Source organism: Culex pipiens, chromosome 1 (genome assembly GCF_016801865.2).
Source record: "Culex pipiens pallens isolate TS chromosome 1, TS_CPP_V2, whole genome shotgun sequence".
NCBI classification, from domain to species: domain Eukaryota; kingdom Metazoa; phylum Arthropoda; class Insecta; order Diptera; family Culicidae; genus Culex; species Culex pipiens.
Window position 1 is genome coordinate 119,600,096 of NC_068937.1, and position 9,571 is coordinate 119,609,666.

The following is a 9,571-nucleotide window of genomic DNA, read 5'->3' on the forward strand; positions in this document are numbered from 1 at the left end:
AGAAACAAGAAACAAGAAACAAGAAACAAGAAACAAGAAACAAGAAACAAGATTGTAATAAAAAAAAAATAAAATAAAACTGACAGTGAGTATAGCGAGAGAGTAGCTTATCAGAGGTTCATTCCCAAAAAATTTCGATTTCTTCGTTCGAATCCTTTAAAACCCATACAAAAATATTAAGCCAATCAACTAATTGGCTTCAGCCCTGTTTGCCCATCCAGGTCCATCTCGAGGTCACCATCATCATAAACAGTACTGCTGCAGTTAGAGCAACAACATCCATCCAACACCAGCACCGGCAATATCCGCGTGTCGTACACAGAGATCGTGACTGCAAGATAAACGTAGACTTGGTTTGGATTCTTGGCGCAGCTTGGACGTCTTGGACACGTCCAGAAGGCCTCCGGCGGCGATGGCGGCATTTGCTCTTTATTTGGAACACGTACCCGGGCAACGCCGAGAATCATGACCATTACTGGTTGGCAGGCGAACAAGACCAAGTCCCATCGTCTTCGGTAAGACTATAAGCCGTAATAAAACACGTGCTGTAAGTGAGTGTGTGTTGGAGATTGTTCGAATGTGTTTGTACCAGAAATGGCCAGGAGAAGAGAAACAAAAAAAAAAACAGAAGAAACAAGAATATTAACTCGTTCCATTACACTTGGGCGGATGCCCAAAAACGACAAGACGACGTCGCAGACGACGGTCTTCCCGGGGATCCACCTCAAACCCGCGGAAAGAATTAACGAACATCCATCAGGGAAATTCTTCCCAGCGCCAAACCACAACCCCCCTGGCCACTGGACAGCCGCAAGAGGATTTTGGCCGTTGGTTTCTTGGTTGGTACGTTCGTCGATCCGGCTGCTTGAAAAATCCGGACCGAGAAGCGCGCCGAGAATTCTAACCTCAAGCTTTGACGGAACTTGAGTGATGGTTGAATTCGGCTGAAATGCGGTGTTTTCTAATAATAATAAAAAAACAAAATCAGCTACTATTCTTTAACATCTCCCTTCTCGAGTCCCCGGAATTCTTGCACTTCCCAGAGAACTTTGCAGCTTTACACCCAAAGTCCGGAAAGGGAGGGCTCGAATGTCTTTTGCACCATATCGGAGACTCGGATGTAATCGATTTTCGGAGCCGGCGAGCGAATCTATGCGTATCGGATTCGCAGCACTGCAAGGGCTCGTAAAGCTGGCCACTTTATTGCGCACAGCGTCCAGCGAATTCCCTCTCCCCCACGCATAAAAGTGTAGACGATACACAACAACTGCATCATCGGCTTCAACTCAACGCTGCAGGAGAACGTGTGAAGTTGCTTTTGCAATTTAGCACGGATTTGCGAACCTCTAAGCAAGTTATGGAAAAGGAACGCTTCATCGATGAGGATGTTGAACTCTACCGAAGTCACGAATTTCATCGTTTCCCGTGTGGAATGGTTGGCACACAGTTGAGTCATTGCGCCCGACTTTCCTCCCTTCCAGGAATTAGCGCTGTCGATGAAGTAAACATTCCCAAACGGACTAGGGGAGGTTGATGGTGGAAACTAGAATGTATATTGAATGAAGTTATTGAGTCATACGTTGTTTACTAAGAAGTACGATGAGAGTTCGATTCGGTTTGATTTGCTGACTGGCTTGCTCACTGATGCTTAACTTTTTTGGTTCAGAAGTAAGCAAACATCTTTCTTAACTGGAAACTGAAAACGTTTATTGGCACTTGTCATTTAGCCAAAAACAATGTTAAACTAATTTTGGAAGGTTTGTTGATGGCAGAAACCATTCTTGAATGTTATGTCAACACAGAAAAAATGTTAAATTTGGATGGTTTTACCTAAAAATGTCAGAGTAGTTATGTCACAGACATAACCGGAATGGCGTAGGACTACGTTAAGTTTTGATATGTGGACATTAGGGTGCCCAGAATATGGGACTTTTTTTTCAAAACTCGCTCCACAAGTTTAATATTGTTCCTTGAGCTATTTTAGGACTCTGGACCAAATATGAGCAAAAGTTTGTATGGGAAAAATCGAAAAAAATTATGGAAAACCCTATTTTCTTACGGTTTGGTCTGAACGGTGCGCTACTTCCATCCAAATATTCCCAAAAGTGAGATTCACGTTAGTTTTTATAATTAAAGGCTCTACAACTTTGTAGACCCTACCAAAGCTGTAAAACTCGTGAATAGTAATTAGCGATTGAAAAAAGAATTTTTTGTAAGAAAACATTTTTTTCACCAACTTTAGGCTTGGGTATCAATGGGTTAATCTCAATTACGCTAAAAATTTGCACAGAGGCTTAAAACAACCCAAAAAACCTTTTCGTTTTTTTACTGTGTGTAGGATGGAGCTTCTCTCCTAAAAAATACAAAAATCCTTTACTTAAACTGATTTTTTTTAAAGTGCTCTAAACGTCAAAATTTTCAAAAAACGAACGCGGGATCGGTTCTCCAGACAATTTTACATAAAAGTCTCCATAATAACCATTGTCCTAAGTCCAATCCTTGTGAAGTTACAGCGGTTTTAAAAATATGGTGGCTGACGTTATTTATGGATGAAGCCTAAGTAATAGTTGAAAAATCATAGTTTCTTACACAGCAAAAAATCCGATGGTAAAATCGCATGCAAAAGCATGCACATCACCTTCGTCGAAAAAGACACTTAATATTACACGTTGCATGTACAATTTTTGTAAACACAAAAAAAGTTGCTACCGACGGGACTCAAACCCAGCACCAACAATAAGGACTGGCGCCTCAGACCGCTCAGCTATCAGACCGATGAAGAATTGAATGGATAAACGCATATATGAGCTTGACATATCGGTCAAGTAGGTTTCCCATACTGATTAGCTACATATTCCAGGGTGTAATATTACATAGAATTTCATAAAATAATGCAACATTTATTTTACACCCAGGCGTTTTACGCGCAGCTGGATTATTATTTTTTTTCTGTGTAAATATTGGTTTTGATGACAATCACAATTGATATTTTTATATAGAAAAAAGTATTAAAATGTTGTACTACTTTATTAAGTTAACATGAAATTCATACGAACAAACAAACGTTTAAGTTAGAATTTTTAAAATGAAACATTAAAATCACATTGATGAAATTAAGATTCAAACTGGAGTTTGTTAGAAACATCCTGAAAAAATACCACCTTCACATGTTTAAATATAAATCTGAATCAAGGCTTATCGGTTTGAAAATAATTGACCTTCATTGATTTTTGAAGACATGTTAGTTCAGACTTTGAAACCATGATATTAAAAATCATTAAACCATTTTGAAGTTGAATTCATCGAATATTCCAGCGCATACTAAAATTGGAAAAAGTGTATTTCTCCCTAACCTTATTAGAAATTTGATTTATGAACCCAATTTTCAAACGGCTTGTGGCTTATATGCGGCTTATGTTTCAGAAAAAAAATATCTAAAAATAACCCTATTCCTAGCCAACCTGCGAAATACTCTTCCAAGTGGAACCGATCCTGCTTCATCAAAACCCGTCACGGCAGACGGCGGCCCGTCTTCTGTCTGCGTTCGCCGAAAATGACATTGATTGGGCCCAAGAGTGAATTACGGTCGCACGCGAAAAACATGGAAATCGTGGTAAAAAATGTTTGACTCCTCAGCCAGAGCTCCCCTTGTACAATTTGGCAGAAAGCGATTTTTTTTCGCCGCCGCGCACATCCCAAGAATGAGCCCATTTTATTAACTGATGCCTAGAGAGGCAAATGCCATACATTTTACCGTTTCCGGACCGCTGGGCCAAAGCGAGGCGGCGCCTTCGCGAAGGAAATAAATTAGGGATGTTTTTTTTTTTGCTAGACCAGAATTGGCCAAGAATGCCAACGGATTCCGGAAACGCGCTCGCAAAAAAAAAGTAGTGACGGAAATGACGCAAATCTTGGCCCCAGATTAAATGCGGAATCTTGAGCAAGACCAGGTGGCGCTGGTTTTGACTGGTGGGGGAGAAAATCCCTCGAGGGCATTCCGAGAGCCAGAGAGTCCGGGGTGCGGCGGTGGTTCATCATCAGTGCAAGCTGTTGTCCGGACGGAGGAGAAACTGCTGCACCAAGGAACGCGCCCAACTGCCGGAAGCTGAGCAAATTGGAAAAGAATGAAAGCCCCGGTGCAGCCCGGTTGGCAAGAAATGGCACAGCAGGACGACCCCGGGAACCAACGCCCAACGCTGCAGTTTCTTGGCCAGATGGATGGCCTGATGATGGCAGTGATGGGAAATTTGTACTTTTGTGATATTGACTGAAACCGACAGCATATCAACAAGTCTGTGCGACTCAGCTTATACATCCCAACAGTGAAACAGTAGAAGGTCTTTACATAATTGTAACAGCCACCTCGTCGAGTCTTTCCCACCGCTGAAAGTGGCCAATCTTCTGGGGTTTTAGGTCCTTTGTTGGCTAGCCAACGTCCTTCATCATCATCATCAGGGCATCAGGGCTGTGCCATTCCTGGCTAGTTCCACTTCATTCTATTTTTTTCGCACAGGATGCGGCGCCGCGCGCCTGTACATTATGATTCATAACGGGAGTTCAAGGGTACAAAAACAGCACAGCCAGGGCGGAAACGGACGGTGAACGGTTCGCTGGGCACACGAAATTTCGGAACGCATTTCAAAGGAATGATACCCAAAGCGACTGGATTGGGCCCAATTTTGTTACAGTCAGAAGCTAGGACTGTCAGAAGACTCAATTGGATCGGTGAGTTCGAACAGGATTCGATCGGAGGTTACGGCTGGTGGTGAATCGTAACACTGAGGGGAAGCTGAACGCTGATGAATGTAAAAATTGCTTTGGCCACAAAAAGTGAAACATCAACCCTTTTTTTCTTTTTTGTTATGTTACGTCGTTGGGTTCTCGCTCACAAAAGAATAAAAAATTAGGTGATTAACAACTGATAATGTCGAGAGTACTCGACCTTTGTTTTCCAGATATTTGATCTGCTTGGCCTTCTGCAGTTTTTCATATAAATTGACTCAAAGGAAAACATGATTCTGATGAACAGTTTGACCTTTCCCGCCCTGAAAAATCGGGATGTTTTAACGTTTTTGATCTTCACTGATTTTACTGTCATGACTTAATTGGATAAAATATAAATGGCTGTTGATTAACATCCTAAATAAAACCATATCCAAAGAATAAGGTAAGTTTAAAAATCGTCAAATTGAAGTGAAAATTGTGTTGAGGACAGGTTCTACCATGGGCGTTGAAGGGTCAAGACAAATTTGAATCCGATGATCAGAATTATTTTTTCACAAATTATTGAAGACACTACCACTGAGTTGGGGAGCTCACTGATTACCTTAAAAACTATTGTTTCACATCAGAATTACTGTTGAATTAACATTTTATTAAACTCTGTTATTCGTTACAAAGTGTAGGTCCGCCAAATTTAAAAATATATTCAATTCAGCTTCCGATAAAATTGTAAATATTCCTTAACTGATTATTCAAAGTAGGCATTCAGATAAGAAAACAACATCTAAATGACATGAAGTGAAAATTCTAATCTCGGAAATTGTAATTCAATATGTTGTTGTAACTTTTGGACAACAAATTAGTGACACATTGATTGATACGACTCCCTATGACATATACAGATTAATTGAACAAAAATCATTCAGTGAAAATTTGCTAATGAAAAACTTTTTGTTCGTGAGTATTCTGAAATAACAGAATTACAAAAAATACTTTTTTGCAATTCCGTCGTGAAACTACTTACTTTTCCTGTCATTCTTGAACGACGAAATAGCCTACTTTTCTGTACCAAAAATAACAGAATCGAATAGCAACACTTTTCAAAATAAATGCTGAAAAGTTCTACTTTTCAGCACTGAAATGGGTGCTGAAAAGTTGAACTTTTCAGCACTTGTTTCGAAAAGTAACACTTTTCAACATTTTTTTGATTTAAACGATTTATTGACAAAATACATGAAAATTCGACTTAAAATTTCACTCAATGGGTGTTTTTCGAAATTGCAAAAAATGTTGTATGGAACTCGTTGCAAAACTTGATTTTTTCAGCACTCGTCGTATTTATCCAACTCGGTGAACCTCGTTGGATAAATGTACGACTCGTGCTGAAAAAATCCTCTTTTTGCAACTTGTTGCATAAACTACTATTACTTGATGTTGGTGAATTAATGGAAGTGTTACTTTCGATTTCACTTGGTTGTTGACGAAATTTTTCCTCGTTTTAGCTTTTAAAGGCTTTTTGTTTTCAAGCGGTGAAATAATTATAAAGAACTCCTAATTTTTATGAATCAGCTAATCACAAAGGATGTAAAAAAATTATGTCTGTAAAAAAATAATGAAATGAAAATTAAATAAATTTATCACATATCTTCCAAATATAAAGACCAAAATTTCAGAGGCCCGAGAATTTCCAGGAAATGGGCTAGCCTGTTCGACAGCATCGGTGAGACAAGTTTGACGATTTGGACATATCGGAGTAAGGTTTGTTGGAAAAATATCTCATCTGTTGGGCAAGAACGGTGCGACAAATTCGTTTGAAATGGTCAAAATTGCGTCACGAGGAGTTTTGTTTGCTGGTTATGACAGACGGAGAATCAATGAGATTATCGAGAAATTAAAAGTGAGAATGTGTGCGTGCAACATGGAGCACAGCTCGATAAACATCAGATTGAGTAAAATTGTGGGCAAAATCTAATGGATAGAAAACGATGGGACAATTCTAGCAAAACAATGTAATAGGGCCATTGTCGAAATGTAAACAAATAGTATCCTGCTCGTTCCTAATGTAAAAATCTACTGACGTGAGAAGGATAGACTCTTTGTTAACACTTTGATATTGGCCCGTTTACATTGTTTTGCTTGAATTTTACCGTTTTGGTCACGTATGAATATCGAGAATTGAGCAAGATATATCGATTGCAAGGCTTGATCAATTCGTGATTAAATGTAGATATTGATGCGTTTCATGTCTAGTAGTACTTTGGTGGGACAACTTTGACCATTTGGTCGCGTATGAGTCATGTGAGCGACTTTCTGTATACCAACCTTTATAAACTGAACTGCAATCTACGTTGTTTATGTACCGCTGCTTTGCCGACGCTTGTCTGTGTTTTCGTTTGTTGTTTATCCCAAGGCTCGCACTTGATTTGTTTATTTTCACTGCACGCACGAATCATCAACAATTAATTTGCCTCCTTCTCGCTTTTTATTTGCGCGCCTCTTCTTACAACCGGCACAACTCTTTATAAACTCTTTTTCTTCAGCTGTATTTTTCTTTCCAAAACCATAAATAACACACTTCGCTTCTTCCTTCTCTTTCAGCACTGCACTATCTACTTACTCCAGCGTTTTTTCTCTCTCACTTACACCACTCTTTTCCCTTCCTTAGCACCTCTTGGATCGAAATAATGAAATTCCACACTAGAGCTCACACTTCACTGACTCGACAGCGCGGGCTGGACTTTAGTCGCCTGCCTATGATGTCGTAAAGCGCTTGCAAGCCGCAAGGAGGCGCCTCGTGCGCTAATTTTTTGCAGAATACCTTCAACTGCCTCGGTGAACCCTTTGCCGCCGACCTAGGTTGGTCATTCAAGCGTGTAAATACTTTATGTAATGCGCTTCGGTCGCTGCTTTTTCCTTTTGGTTCTTCTTGCTTCCTAGCCTTCTTTGCGTTGAAACGCCGCCTTCACCGCCCTGAAGGGTCTTCGACAGCAGCCGCTTGGATGTTTTTGTTTACGGGTTTACTTCTTCTCTTCTTCGTGAGTGCTGCTTGGTCCGCAGAACCGGTTCACGAGGCCCGTGTGCGCGGTTGTGTTGGTATCTCCCACCGATACATCGGAATCGATCACCTCTCGGGGGTCACTTCTCGCAGCTATGCTGGTTCTTCCAGCGTCCATGCGCTGAGCATAAAAAACGCAGCTCAATACGGCAGAGGTCAGTAGAACCTTGCGAATTCGTTGTACTCCACGCGGCACAAAAATAAGCCCCGCGCGAGGTATCTATTATTCCCCCACCGGGTGTGCTGTGTGCTAGCACACCAACACAAGCCCAAATTTGCACACACCGATTTAATTTCAACTTTTGTGAGTTGCTTCAAGCCGCACTCCAAAACAACCTTTCGCGCTGTTCTTCTTGGCGCCCTCGCGTGTTACACGCCCTCGTTATTCCTCCTTCGCTTCTTCGCCGGCACAGCCCACGTCGCTGCCACCACCACTACAACCGAGCGATTCTTCTTTCGCACTCCGTTCGCAAGCCCAAAGATACGCGGACCAAATCCCGTTCGTTACTTATTTTTTTTTCCTTCTTCCCAAACCCTATCGCTAGGTGTGTTGTAGTAGGCTTTGCCGAATGTAGGCCACACCGTGTGTGTACTGACGGTGGGTTGGGCGCTATTGTTTAATCCAATAAGAAAGGGCGCGCACCAGCTGCGCTTGCACAATAGAACCGATTCTTATCACCCACACACTCACGTCCACGCGTGATCGTCGTATTTTGTCACACTGTTGTTTTATGTCACCGAGTAACGCGACAGTCCGTACCACCCGACGTTCCGAATAAAACTGGAGGGCGTCCGGTTTGTGCATGGGGCCGACCACGAACGCCGCAATCAAGAGAGAGAGCGAGAAGAGAGCAACTGTGTAGAAACTCGGGTTTGTAGATGAACTCGCGATGAACTCCGTTGCAGGGTGTTTCAAAAAGGCCGATGCGTTGTTGTTGTCATGCACGCTACAAGCATTCTGGCTAACTTATTTAGAAATAATTAATTTATGAACTATTCGCTAAAAATGCGATTTATGAAATTTTCTAAATTAGATTATCAACTTTTGAACAAAAACAAGTTTTGGAAAAAATATTTTCAAAACTTTTTAATTCATTTTATTCTCTGTAGATCTTGCGTGAATTTTATGGCTTCGGAGATGAAAAGAGAGGAACAAGTTCATTTCCATCCAAAAACAAGTTCATTTCAGTTCATCCACGACACACGTGTACGTTGCATGTACGATTATTTCGTTTTCGTTGATGTTGGCAGTTGAAACAAACGAGCGAATAAAGAAGAATGTCCTACACAAGTAGAATAACTTGTTGCGTGTTGGTGAAACGTTTCGGATGTATGCGGGTTGCCTACGTTACGGCGGCGATTACAATACTTGCCACTTCTTGGTATAATTTTGCGAACAGTAAATGGGTTCCACTTTGACAGTTCTAAATTGAGGCCGCTTTGCGAACCACTATTCTGCACCCAGCTTACTACCAGCTACTATAAATCACAAGGACACTTTTTTGAAATCTCAGCCCCCCCCCCCCCCCTTCCCCTCCTCGTGGACAATTTTCATACAAAACAATCCTTTTTGTATGGAGCGTGAACAATCGCTGAACGCCCCCCTCCCCCCCCTCCATTCTCCCCCTAAGGTGTCCACGTGGTTTATGCATCCATCCATCCATATGCATCCATGGTTCGGGATCATCCATGGATGATCCCGAACCTTGCAACCTTAAACACTTGGAACCTAACTGATATTTTTTTTATCATCTGCCTTGTTTTCCATGTTTTGGAAGAAATTTTTAGAGACTT

General features: G+C 41.3%; 1 protein-coding gene across 2 annotated transcripts in view; it reads right to left on the bottom strand.

Moving 5' to 3' along the window:
- The window catches only part of LOC120421197 (leucine-rich repeat-containing protein 24), a 281,819-nt gene extending 273,252 nt beyond the window's left edge, over positions 1–8,567 (bottom strand). For both annotated transcript variants that reach the window (XM_039584401.2, XM_039584400.2), the window contains exon 1: positions 7,045–8,567. The gene's annotated coding sequence lies outside the window, so the exon portion shown is untranslated. The remainder of the gene's footprint in view (positions 1–7,044) is intronic.
- Positions 8,568–9,571: the final 1,004 nt, after the last annotated feature.